Below are 14,123 nucleotides of genomic sequence, written 5' to 3' on the forward strand. Positions count from 1 at the left end.
AGTAAATGTAAAATTCAATCTGTTCATTGTCATCATTGCGTTTGTTAAATTGAGGTTTGTACAAAAACAAAAAGATTCTTATTAATAAAAAAAGATTCTCATTTCTATTCTTAAAATTAAAACGAGTCATATTCCGTTTTCCAAATGTATCCTTCAAGACTGTTCACATTATAAGAAACATCCAATACATTTTCTCCAGGTTTGGACCAAGAAATGCGTTTTGTTTCCTTTTTCATGAAGAAAATCATAGGTTTGGAATAAGTCCGATTTTCATTTTCGGTTGCACTATCCTGCATGATGCCTTTTACTTTCCTTACACATTAGTTTCAGTTTCCAGACTTCGCTCCGCCCACTATCATGTAAATAAATGATATCAGAGAGTGATACGTTTCCCAGTACATATCCAGCTCGTGTAAAGCAGGTAAGGTATCTCAGTTAACATTGTTTCACGCTTAGTTATAATATAATTTAATAGTACTGTGTTTTTGAAAAGATTCCACCATATTTCGTCTCCAGTCCTTATTTGAAAGGCGGGTAGTGGATGCAAGCCAAAAGATTATAGTTTAGCGGAGTGTAGGCCTACTTGCTGACAGACAGCTGATATGTACGTGTTTAAAGAAAAGTGAATCTTTCTTACATGTTTTTTACTTGTCAAACGAAGTTACAGCATTTCATTACTAAGTCAAAACTGCAAACAGTTAAAATGTATTTTACGAAAGAAAATGTTTTATTTAAATCTGCAAAGAGAGCTTTTCTCTGGATTGTCCTATAAATGTGGTAAATTGTTGTGTTTTAATCTTATCACGAATGTTGTGACATCGTGTGTCATCTTTTACTCACCTTCAGGTTGTTCCAAACCTGTGTAAATGTATTTGTTCTGCTAAACATAAAAGAAGATTGTGATGGCTAAGGCTCCTTTATATATTATTTCTTTAGGAGAAATTGGGTTTTTGTCTTTAATATTTGGTTTCTGTGTGTTTATACAATTTTTTTTTCTGTTAATATACACCCAAAAGTATTGTGTAAGTTGCATGTTGTCTGTATGCGCGCATTGAACACCCGCTAGTGAGACTATATCTCAGTACTAGAGTGCACGCTAGTGTTTGAATAAATGACTACACAGATACGGGGTTAATATTCTTTATTTAGATATTTATTTAATAGTTTAAACAATTATGTATCTTACCCGTGGTCCCGCCTGGTTCTGTGGCTGCAGCATGGAACAAATATTGCCTATTAAAGGGCGCGGCATTTCCTGATCACCATTAAATCCTGGGTCAGGCATTATGGGAAATGTAGTTGGTACCCCCCTATGGGTGGGGATTGTTTGTTTAAACTTATCTGTTAGAGGTCATTCTTGTGTTTATTGTAACTATTTGCTTTGTTGCATGTGATTCCATATATGTGGGGTTTGGTTTGTGTATATTATATATTTGTATTGAGTTTATTTACTGAACTGAGACCCTTGCAATTAGTAAATGGTTTAGCCCATGTGTTCAAATAGGGTTGCATTTTCGGTGGGGAGTTAGTTCTGGAGAACATCAGTAACCAAACAGATCTCCTGTAAAAACAAGTTCTTGTTGCATATATATATATGTATAAAACAGGAAAATCCACATCTTAAGTTTCTCTAAAAAGTAATCACATGAAAAAACAAGTGATGAAAAAAAATGCACTCTGACTAGTTGGTTTCTATTCTTCTGTGTCTTCCACACAAATTAAAACAAAAACTACATTAAAAGGGATATTTCAACAAAAAATTTAAATTCTGTCTTTTACTCACTATCGAATTGATCCAAATCTGTATACATGTCATGATTCTCATGTTTTGTGTGGCGAGAGGTATTTATGGCCCTTTTGGCCTTCCATGCGCTCTCTCCGGTCTCGTCTCTGTTCCCATCCTTGCGTTACTCGTTATTGTTTCGTTTGGTTTGGTTAAGTTCATGTTAATAGTTAATTTTAGTCTTGTTTAAGTGTAGTTGTTATTAGTCCTGTCATGTTATTTTTACCTCTGTTTTGTTATCCCGTCGTGGGTGTTTGTTTTGTAGTATTAAAGTCTTCTGTTAACCCCTTACCCGCTGTCTGCACCTGGGTCTTCTGCACGTGTCTCCATCATGATCATGACAATACATTTCTTTGTTCTGATCAACACAGAGAAAGATATTTGGAAGAATGCTTGTAAGCAACAGTTGACTATGAAAAATAAATGTATTACTTTGTTGTTCTATTAAAGATATTTAAAAGAATGTAGGACGGCAAACAGTTCTTGGGGACCATTTACTACCATTGTCATGTTTCCTATAGCCAATGGGGCCCAAGAACTGTTTGGTTACACACATTCATCCAAATATCTTTCTCTGTTTTCAACCAAACAAAGAAATGTATACAGGTTTGGAAAAACTAGATAAAGTTATTACAGAATTTTCATTTTTGGGTGAAATATCACTAAAATACGTCCTCCATGGAGACATTTTCAGAAAGGATGGCTGCTTTTTACTGCTCTTCCGGAAAAGAAAAAAGAAAAACTGTAACTTTTGAAACTTGTTGAATCGGTCTTTACCTCATGGTACAAATTAAGATTTTAGTGTATAGGCTACAAGGATGGAATATACGTGCATGGCTCTTTCACTGCATCACACTTGTTGGGTGTGAATGACAAACACCAGCTGATGGGTTTGTACATATTTGCATGTTTTGCTATCCTAGACACTCCCTGATGTTTTCAAGCTAAATTACCACGTTCTTCCACTACAGAATCCAACACCTAGTTTCCATTTTACTGTGTCACGTGTCACTTGAATAAGGTAAGCCCATCTTGGTGTATTATAATATTTAGGCTACTGCTTCTGTGGTTATAAAACATTAAGAAATACAAGAAACGTTAAAAGTATTTGTTTATTGCTAAACTGCAAACTATATAGAAATGCAGTTCTTACAAAATTATTTGCACTAATGTACGAGGTAATTTCTACAATAGCTTTTAACGATAAACATAAATTTAACGTTTTGTGTTATTTTAGGTTTATATTATTTAAAATTTTTGATAAGCTAAGAATACATTGCTGCTTTCAGTTTTGGGCTGTCACAGGAACAGGTGGAATTTCTCAGGACACCAGTGGCCATATCTGTGAGAGAAACTTCATGTGTTCTAATAAAGAAAAACACCTACAGCAGCTTTAACTTTATGCAAATACAAGCTCTCTGTTCTTTCACTATTTTAACATATTTTAACATATTTTACGGTACATTTTTAATGAAGTGATCTGTTTTTGCAAAATAATAAACTCTTCAGATTACCCTCATGCAAAGAAAACATCTACTTTATATTATGTCAGTTTTATTGTGAATTTTTCGTCACACAAATGTCATTTAACTATTTTAACTGTCATATAATTTATTTGAAACGATATTAAATAATCCATTGTATATATATTATATTGAAAATATAAGCACTTGGTTCCAATATAAACAAATGTATTTAATATATTGCATGAAAATTAACCTTCCCCTTCAGTCGGTCTCTCGACGTTGTGTTGAGAGACTGACTGGGGTTTGATCTTGAGAACCTATCATCTCCGAGATAATTTAAAAAAGCTTATAGGCTTGGCGAGTGGAGCGTGCACGCCAGTCACCGGCCCGTACATACGGGTATAAAAGGAAGATGGCTGCAGTCATTAAATTATCCTTTGTTCTTCGGAACCTGTTCGACACATGCTGTATTACTATATTTGTCTTCGAGACTCCAATTTCCCGCTGGTTTTACGACGCAGAGCAGTGGACTTCCCTTTCTTGAGCGGACTTCCCCTGGGTGTTTCGGCAGAGAGCTACAGATCTTTAAGACGTGAGTTCCGGCGGCTACGAGCACGGTGTCCTTGGGTGTGACAGACTCATCAGAGATTGGCCCACTGGATTGCGGATGCCATTACGGTGGCAAACCAGTCCCAAGATCGCCCATGCCCCCTGGTAGTTAGATCCCACTCCACTCGGAGTATGGCCTCCTCGTGGGCACTGGCACAGGGCCCCTCTCTGGCAGACATTTTACAACCTCCGCATGGAACCAGTGGGAGCCCATGTCCTGAACACCGCCGGCGTATAGGACGAACCATGTCCAGTATTGGTAGAGTCATGTCTTCTCAGGTAGACCCCTATACTAGGACTAGTGCCCATACGTAGTGACTCCCCTCTGGATCGTCCCGTATGTTGAATTCCTCACTCTTGATTTCCCGATTGGTGAATCTGTGACCTTTCCGCCGGTGGTGGTCCCACCTGGATTTCTCCCCCTACTCGGGCTGACACCTTTGAGACCATGTTAGTGTCTCCTCATGTACACTTTCCTCTGGGTAGGATGTGGCCTCCGTAACACACTCTTCAACAAGAAAAGCAGTGTTTCGCCAGTATTCGGCTCCGCACAGCACCTCGCTACTGGAGGCCACTGTCCGTGATGAACGTCAGTACAGGCTTCTCAGTATGACCACTACTATGTTACTGGAAGATTACATCTCGCGGTAGCACTCTTGTGACTCGCTAGCCTAGTCAGTGTCGCTCCGCTAGAGGTCATGATACGGCGCAGCACCGTGGCGTGTATTTATATCCCCAGTCAGTCTCTCAACACAACGTCAAGAGACCGACTGAAAGGGAACATCTTGGTTATGACTGTAACCTCCGTTCCCTGATGACGTTGTGTCTTCATGCCACAACACTGCGCCGAACCACTGCCGGACCGGGTTCCTCAGTACAAAGGGTAAGGGAATGACCACCGCCATCTTCCTTTTATACCCGTATGTATGTGGTGGAGACTGGCGTGCGCGTTGCATTCGCCAAGCCCATTTGGCATTTTAAAATTATCTCGGAGATGATAGGTTCTCAAGATCAAACCCCAGTCAGTCTCTCAACACAACGTCTCATTCCCTCCATCAGGGAACGGAGGTCACAGTCGTAACCGAGACGTTTTTGTTTCACAAGGGCAGTCTATGGGATGCTTCTGAAATCTGATCATTAGATGATAAAGCGGACTCACTAACTGTTACTATTGATCCAAACACAGATTTGTCAGAAACATGGTGAGAACCCTGCAAAACGTATCTGAGCTGAGAGAATCCAGGTTTGGTCAACCACCTCCCAGACATGGTCTCAGGTTACTGTGGTGGTTTGCCAATGAATGTGTTCAGATCGACTACGGCTGTTTAATAGCATTGTTCGATCCAGAAGAAGGAGATTTTGGCTTTCGTGAATTCCGTAATACAGAAAGACTTCTTCCTTATGGGTCTACTCACTTTCCTAAACTGTACTACAAGGTGGGCAACCTGAAGCATTGTCGCTACCTACCCATCAAACAACTGCCTGGATTTGTCACTGAAAACTACGAAAGCTATTCGGCTGATAGGAACACAGATCGCATAATTGTTTCCCTTTCTTCAATGTGGAATAGTAAATCTGGACATCAAAACTTGTTTGATGACGTTTATGTAACTCAGCATTCAGATCAGTCTCATTTCGACCGGGATCGCACCTATCGTATAAGCCAAGATCTCATAAAGGATATTAGAAACCTGACCTTGGCCGAATTCCTCAGACAAACGAAGAATGACCCGAATCAAATTGATAACACTCGACATTTCTCAATAAACTCACAGTTTTCATCAACAACTCAGTCAATGCAGGCTAAAACCTTTTACAATCCAACCTTTGCTCAGCAAAGCTTATACCCATTTGACCTACTATTGTTTTTTGCTTTTTTTTTGCTATTGTGTTTCATTTGGATGAATCAATTATTTTCGTAAAGGGCATTTGTTAAGCACTGATTCATGGCTGTTACCCGGCTCAGTGTTATGGAATGTAATAGTTATGCATACAGGAGTGTTTGCATGTGATTTTATGGTTTATTTTAATACATATCAATAATCTAAAAGGTGTGCATTATATCTGACACACACATGAACACTGTACATTGTTTTGGCTATAAGTCATTCCCAATAAATACTATTGAGCTTTAAATAATGGTATATTTGTGTATGAGCCCGTACAGTAGTTAAACACATGCATGCTTTATATGCGCCGCGCGCGCGTGTGTGTGTGTGTGTGTGTGTTAAGTAAATTCATTAAGACAATTTATAATATAATCTAAAATGAAACAGTACACAATATTGGTTAATCTTCCTGCAGGAGCTTAATCTGATTTAATGACAGAGGCTTCAATTCTGCGAGTAGGCTACACTTTGCAAGACTGTGTGAACAGATTGTTGTATAGGCCTACTGTGATAGGCTTTAATGGACTAGTTTTGATGCACTTATGTATTTTGTTGCCTATGTTGTTATAATTGCTTCCAATGTTTCCTCATCTGTAAGTCGCTTTGGATAGAAGCGTCTGCTAAATGACTAAATGTAAATGTAGATTGCGAAAGCATGGGCAAAGATTATGAATTTGAGGCTACAGATTTCAAAAACTGAGAGCACGGATTGGAAACTCGTTGGTACAGTTTATTAATCCGAGAGCATGGTTTTGGAACAGTTTTAGAATCTGTGAGTACGGTTTTTTAAACTGAGGGAACGAATTACAAATCTGTGGCCACGGATTTGGGTGTTTTGTTTAATTTTCTCCGCAGGATTCCAGTCCGTTGAAATCCAGCTAATAATAATTATGTGCAAATTTTATGTAAATGTAAAATCAAAATTCACCAATATGTAACAATATATGCAATAACACTCGTTCTTGCTAGTTTTTATGAAAAGGTTCATAGTGCAGTCATTGCCAAGTGTGTCAATTGGTTGCGTGGTTAGACACTCCCATTCAAGTCAGCAGTCTGCTTAAGTTTCGGTTTCCCAGCTATTGCATAAACACTTACACAGAACTCATTCCTGCAAATACAATACATCTGTAGGAACATAAAGCAGTGGTATGTATATCCTCCCTCCTGTTTCGCTACATTCGCTACAAGTGTGTTTTTTCCTAAATATGACCACTGTAAAGAAACAATGCAGAGATACTTCCTGAAGCTGTCTCAGTTTTTATTTTCTCAAAAATTATACACATGTAAAACTGAGTGGATATTATGTTAATAATATTTAGACCCTAGACCATGGTGAGAAGAATCAAAGATATATCTGAGCTGCAGGAGTCTGGATTCGGTCAACCGTGGCCCCGACATGGACTCAAACTCTTGTACTGGTTTGCGGATGAATGCATTTCTGATGCATGGCACGAAGACATGATCCTGCTGTGTGACCCGACAGGAGGAGATTTTGGATTTCACTATTTTGCAAACAGATGCAACCGGCCCAGTGTGAAACTTCTTCCGGATGTGAAGTTTCAATACTACGTTGTTGGCAATCTGAATTCACCAGGAGCCTATATGTTGCCAGATTATGTTAGGGAAGACCACACTCGCCGCATTGAGGACAACAGCAATGCAGATCGCATCATTGTGTGCTATCAGGGAGAGAATAAGTTTGGGAAGGTTTTTGTGACCACACACAACGATAAGTCAAATTATGATCCAAGGGCCACATTTCACATCACCAGGACCCTCATCTGGCTAATCAAAGCATATGAGAGTATTAATGCCTTTCTGAGGGACACAGGTTTTCGTACAACAAACCAAAATGTGCTGACCAATAATCGAGTGAGCCATAAGTGGTACTTCAACCCAGAACTTCGTCTGTGGGTCCCTACATTGGATCAACGGGCTTCCCTTTTGCAGTATTATGATTCTGAGATTCGTATTGATGTGGAACCATCATCTACTTTTTATAACAGTGATATCTCAGTGAATATAGAACATGACACAGACACACAAAGCCACTCTGAGACATTACCCAGAAAGAAGCGATTCTGTGAACGTTGCTGTACCATACTATAATGCCTTCATACTTTTAGCAAAGTGACAAAGATGCATGGATATTATTTTTACTTATAAAATAATTAATCTGCAGCCATATTAACTTTAATAATTTTATGGCAGTTTATTGAACACATGAGGCTTTGATGAATATTTGACCCTGTAATATCATAGAAAATTCTGTTGAAAAACATTCATATTGCTAAATCTAAATGATTTGTAAATGTATTGTGCCTTTAGTGTGATGATTTTGTAAAAAAAAATGATTTCTTGATGTCCGGATTTTTTCAACCACCAGCAAACTGACTATTTAGACTATTTGCATGTCTATAAATAAATACAATAAGACAGAAGCCTTCTGAATTCACCTCTTGTTATTGTATGACAAAACAAAGAGACGATGCACAAGAGACTCAACACTGTTCACCCTGGTATTCTGTACTTTTCTATTTTCACTTTAACTTTAGAAGAAACGAAACAACTCAAACATAACGTGAACAGTTCAGCTCACTGGAAGCATCTTGGACAACTGTCTTTGTTTTCAAGGTACAATTTAACATTTTTTCTTGAATAGTTTTGAATTAAACTAAGGATGCCTTAGACAATAGGTTCTAATGTTACGCTGTATTCTAGCGGTCTTGACTAACATAATATAAATTATTAATACTTAATGACAATTGCGTGTTACTCTCTGTTACTTCTTACTAGTTTTTATGAGAGTGAGATTTACTTTAAACAATTAAGGAAAGGATTTGTTGACTTCAAGTTATTTTACAACTCCAAAAACACAATCCACTTTGCCTTTATTTTATACAAAAGAGAAGAATTTATAGGATAACACTTTACAATTAGGTTGTATTTGTTAACATTATGCATTAGCTAGATTAGCTCAGAACTAACAATGAGCAATATAATGTTTAGAGATTAATAGAGTATATTTATCTTTGTAAATGTTAATGTCAAAATAATTATTCATGTTAGTTCAGTTGATTTTAAAATGTATTAGTAAATTCTGAAATAAACATGTCCTAAGATGAATAAACAACATTAATATATGGTTAAATGTCAGTTCATGCTAGTTAATGCCTTAATGAATGTTAACAAATACAACCTTGTGGTAAGGTGTTGTAAAGTAATTCTCTTTCGGCAAACTGAGTAGTGTTTCACTCTTGTGCAGGCATAAAGAATTTGATGAAATAACTGAATTGCGTAAGTTGTCATATCTCCTGGTAAACGCTTACGCAGAACTCATTCCTGCAAATACAATACATCTGTAGGAACATAAAGTAGAGAGGTATGTATAGCCTCCTTCCTGTTTCTCTGCATTTCTCAACATCACGAAAAAGTGTGTTTTGTCTTAAATATGACCACTGTAAACAAACAACACAGAGATACTTCCTGAAGCTGTCTCAGTTTTTATTTTCTCTAAAATTATACACAGACACTCCCTGACGTTTTCAAGCTAGATGTCCACGTTCTTCAACTACAGAAACCAACACACAGTTTCCATTTTACTGTGTCACATGTCCCTTGAATAAGGTAAGCCCATCTTGGTGTATTATAATATTTAGGCTACGCTTCTGTGGTTATAAAACATTAAGAAAGAAAAATACAAGAAATGTTAAAAGCCTTTGTTTATTGCTAATCTGCAACTAATATAGAAATGCAGTTCTAACAAAATTATTTGCACTAATGTACGAGGTAATTTCTACAATAACTTTTAACGTTAAACATAAATTTAATGTTTGTGTTATTTTATGTTTATATTATTTAAAGTTTTTGGAAAGCTAAAAAAAACATTGCTGTTTGCAGTTTTGGGCAGTCACAGGAAAAGGTGGATTTTTTCCCAGAATATCATTTTTTAACAATATATGCTATAACACTTGTTCTTGTAGTTTTTATGATAAGTTTTATAGTGCAGTCATTGCCAAGTGTCATTTGGTTGTTTTAGACACTCCCATTCAAGTCAGCAGTCTGCTAAAGTTTCTGTTTCCCAGATATTGATCTTACATCTCTGGGCTGTTCTGCGTAAACGCTTACACAGAACACATTCCTGCAAATACAATGAATCTGTTGGAACACATAACATAGGTATGTATACCCTCCTTCCTGTTTCTCTACATTTTACGGTCATGACATTTAACAAAATGTTGTTTTTTTCCCAAAAATGGCCACTGTAAACAAACAACGCAGAGATACTTCCTGAAGCTGTCTCAGTTTTTATTTTCTCTAAAATTACACACATGTAAAACTGAGTGGGTATTATGTTAACAATAATAATAATAAGATGATCAGATGAACCCCAATAAACTTGAAATAAACATGACACTTAATGTTGACATAAATCATTTAAAGTGAAATGAAAGTTGAATTAACAAATCTTTTAAAACAGTACATACTTTGCCAATAGTACTAAATGATCAGGTACTTACTAAACTTTTACTATCATGTAAGAACGCTACACTAAATAAGCATGTGCTAGTACAACTTCAACTGTCTTATCAATGTTTTAGGTTTCTTAATTAAAAGACTTGAACCAGAAGAGCTAGTTTTCATTCAGTACGACATTTTCTTTTTCAATGTTTAAATGTGTCCTTTGCATTTTTTTAAACAGTTTTTAAAGAAGAAGTTATATGCATGATGGAAATGCTAAGTGATTTGTCCGAGCTGAGAAAAACAATTCTTCATCAACCGGATCCCTCACCTGGTCTCAGACTGCTGTGGTGGTTTGCAGATCAATGTGTTGACATCAAAAATGGCGAAATGATTGCAAAGTGCATCCCAACAACTGGAGAGAAGGGCTTTAAACACTTCCTAAACAGAAAGGAAGGCCATATAAGAAATGCAGGCAGACTTCTACCTATAAGCAAACTACCGTACTACGAGGTGGGCAACCAGAATGAGATGCCACTTCCTCCGTATATCACCAGCATGGGTAACAACAAAAAACAACGTAACTGCAACAAAGATCGCATCATTGTTTCATATGATAAAAATCTAAAAACATTCAACGTGATTAATGTGACTCAACATTTAAGCCAGAAAGGGAAAAGGAAAATGTTTGACCAGTATCACACCTACTGCATAAACCAAGATCTCATTGAGCAGATTAAAGGTTTAAAATTAAAGCAATTTCTACAAAAAACTATGGATAACCAAGAATCAGATTCTATATCACAGAATGAATTTTCTTTTGATGATGATAATCAACCACTTTTACCGACCTCTGAATCCTCATGTTCATCCTCTAAGTCACTGAACAGAGGTCAACCTCAACAACATATACCAAAATTACCTCAACGTAGGCCTACATCCATGCCCAAAGAAAAAAACTGCATGGATTGCTGTTGTATTTTATAATGTTTTATGTTAAGCTTTCCTGCGGCTCAGTGGTTAGAGCATAGCATTAGCAATGCCAAGGTCATGGGTTTCGATCCCAGGGGATTGCACATATCAGAAACAAATGTAAGTCTTTTTGGATAAAAGTGTCTGCCAAATGCATAAATGTAAATAGTACAAAAGACATTTTTAAAGAACTTGGAACATAGTGCATTTTTTAACTAAAGGTATAGCCTATGCTTATGTCTTTGGGTTTGTTAGCTTCCGATTTTATTCACTTTCATTATATGTTAAACAATGCAGTGTATTCCTAAATATTGGGCAAACTTCTTTATACAAACGTATATTCTTATACAAATACAGCTGGTGAAAAATTGAGAGACTGTTTTTACGATTTTAACATGAACCATTTATATGTGTTAAGGTAAAATTAAACTATTAATATTTTTACCTAATTTCAAATAAAAATGTGATTTTTTTTGCATTTAAGCATTAATATCATATTCCCTTTTAAGCAATAGAAATATTTCTACATGTATTTAGAAAAGGTTCAAACAAATATTTTTATGTGATAACCTCAAATTCTCATCACAGTTTTCATGTGTCTTGTCATGCTGTCAGTCTTTCACGTTGCTATATATTATCCATGGGTAATCAAGATAGGTACAACTAGAGAACTGAACATAATACAAATGGACACAACAACGAACACAACAAAACATGACATATAAAGTGTTCAGGTGTGAGTGCAATCATGGTGATAATCGGGTGCAAGGGGAGGTGTAGTCCAAAGTGAAAGAAAAATGAAAGACTAACAAAAAGCCGTACAGCTGTGGCCCCAACATGGACTCATACTCTTGTACTGCTTTGCTGATCAATGCATTTCTGCTGTGTGACGCAACAGGAGAGGATTTTGGATTTCACGTATTTGAAAATGCGATTGGCATAACATGACATTAATTAATCTCTGACCAGTTTAGCCCTAAATGTCAACGTTCAGAGAAAGAAGAGGTTTTGGGAAGTTTATAACCACACACAAGGATCTTTCCAATTATGATCCATTCGGCACATTCCACATCACCAGGACTGATCAAATTTGACTGTATTGACTTTCTGATAGACACTGAGTTTTATTCATCCCATCAAGCTGTGATGACCAATGAACCTGTTCGTCAACTGGTTTTGATGATTCCCCAGCCAGCACAGTCATGGGGGGCCCAGGTGGGTTTGATGTGGGCTGTGTATCTGGGCCTCTGCTGGTTTTGTCTGTGGGTTCCATGTAGGCCCCACATGGGTTAACCCAGATTAAATGAACACTGCTTAGTGTCCATACTACAGGCTGCTAAATGTGACATTGAATGATAATAAAGTGATAACAAGCAGAATCACTGATGGACACAGAAACTACAACAGACTTCAAACACAGCTTTTGATGGAATCTACTGAAGAAAAAGTAAACATTAAATCTCTCACCAGAGGATTAAACTCCACAAATGTTGAGCGTCTTTAACTCTTTATATTATTGAGAATAAACTGTCATGGTTCTGCACTCTTTTGTCTTGATTTTCTGGTCTAGTCATGACATAATATGAGTTCTCTCCTTTCTCATCTTCGGCCCCGCCCCTCTCGTTTCCTAGTCTAGCCTTCCATCTTTGTCTCATTACCCACACCTGCCCATTGTTATCTTCCCTGGTTAGTCTCCCCATACAATACCCTTGTGTATATTGTCCTGTGCTCATTCGTTATTCATTATGATGATTCATTCGTTATGTACCTTGCTGCCCTGCCCTGTCCTGTCCTGCCCTGTCCTGTCCTGTCCTGTCCTGTCCTGCCCGTTGACTACTCTTATTGTGTTTGTGTGACGTTGTGTCATATTTTCTTTTTAGTCTATTTTGCCCCCTTGTGGGAAGGGTTTTGTTTGGATTATTGTTTTGTTCTAGTTCATGATTTATTGTTATTGTCCCCATCGTGGGTCTTAGCTTTTGTCTTTAAATAAATCCGTCTTTTGTTAAAACCCCTTCACTGCTGCCTGCACCTGGGTTTTTCCACATCGATCCTGACAGAACAGACAAGCCCTAACTGAACCGCTGTGCGGTCCCACCAGGCTCGCCTCCTCTGCGGCATTCGCCAGAGGAACACAGATCTGGGGGATTATGTGGACAGGATCCTGGAAGCCACAGAGAAGATGGTCTTTGGGGAGGTGGAACTGGCGGGGATCTTCAACGCCGGTCTCTGGGACCCACATTCGCGGGCGGGGATGGGGTCGTTGAGAAGACTGGACTTGCCTGACCGGAGTTCAGGGTTTGCCTCGCCCCCTGCAGCCTCTCGACCATTAGCTAGCCTCCGTGGCAGGCATGGATGGAGTCATGGGACGGAGTTAGTCCGGCTCCCCACTGCTTCTCTGCAGCCGGCCACATGTCCCTTGGGCCGGTCAAAGAAGAAGAAGCCAAGGAGGGGGCCACTGTCAGTCCTACCAAGCAGTCGGCATTCCAGCCACTGCCCAGTCCTGCCCAGCCTCTGGTGCCCAGCAGCCGGCATTCCAGCCGGTATCCAGTCGTGTCCAGCCGGCATTCCAGCTGGTACCCAGTCATGTCCCACCAACAATCCAATCGGGTTCCGATTCCCAGCCGCTGGAGAGTGTTGCCCAGAGACCCAGTCCTGCCCAGGTGCCCAGTCCTGTCCAGCAGTCAGCACCCCAGCCGACATCCAGTGGAAGTCATGAATGAGTTTTGTATAATGCATCCACAATGCATTGTTGCATGAAGCATTTCATCATTGTTGAGATGAATTTGCTGTTTCTTGATGTTTGTGTGTGAAGAACTCCACTGTTTCGATGTTTTTTTTTAAATCCACATCATTATATCAAATTATTTGTGTGCTTATCATACAAAAGTCTTCCATAATTGTAGAAAAACTCATCACAATGTGATGATCATGAAAACAACTAAA

General features: G+C 38.3%; 1 long non-coding RNA gene across 2 annotated transcripts; it reads left to right on the forward strand.

The window, feature by feature from the left end:
* Positions 1-394: 394 nt before the first annotated feature.
* On the forward strand, positions 395-12,722 carry LOC306897523. 2 transcript variants are annotated; one of them, XR_013787019.1, is made up of 7 exons: positions 396-421; positions 2,755-2,804; positions 8,303-8,381; positions 9,013-9,129; positions 9,277-9,374; positions 9,833-9,926; positions 10,450-12,722. It is a non-coding gene; the product is annotated as an uncharacterized lncRNA (long non-coding RNA). The 2 variants fall into 2 exon arrangements; XR_013787018.1 differs by lacking the exon at positions 2,755-2,804 and having other exon boundaries at positions 395-421.
* Positions 12,723-14,123: the final 1,401 nt, after the last annotated feature.

Source organism: Barbatula barbatula (genome assembly GCF_947034865.1).
Source record: "Barbatula barbatula genome assembly, chromosome: 8".
In the NCBI taxonomy this organism is placed as follows: Eukaryota; Metazoa; Chordata; class Actinopteri; order Cypriniformes; family Nemacheilidae; genus Barbatula; species Barbatula barbatula.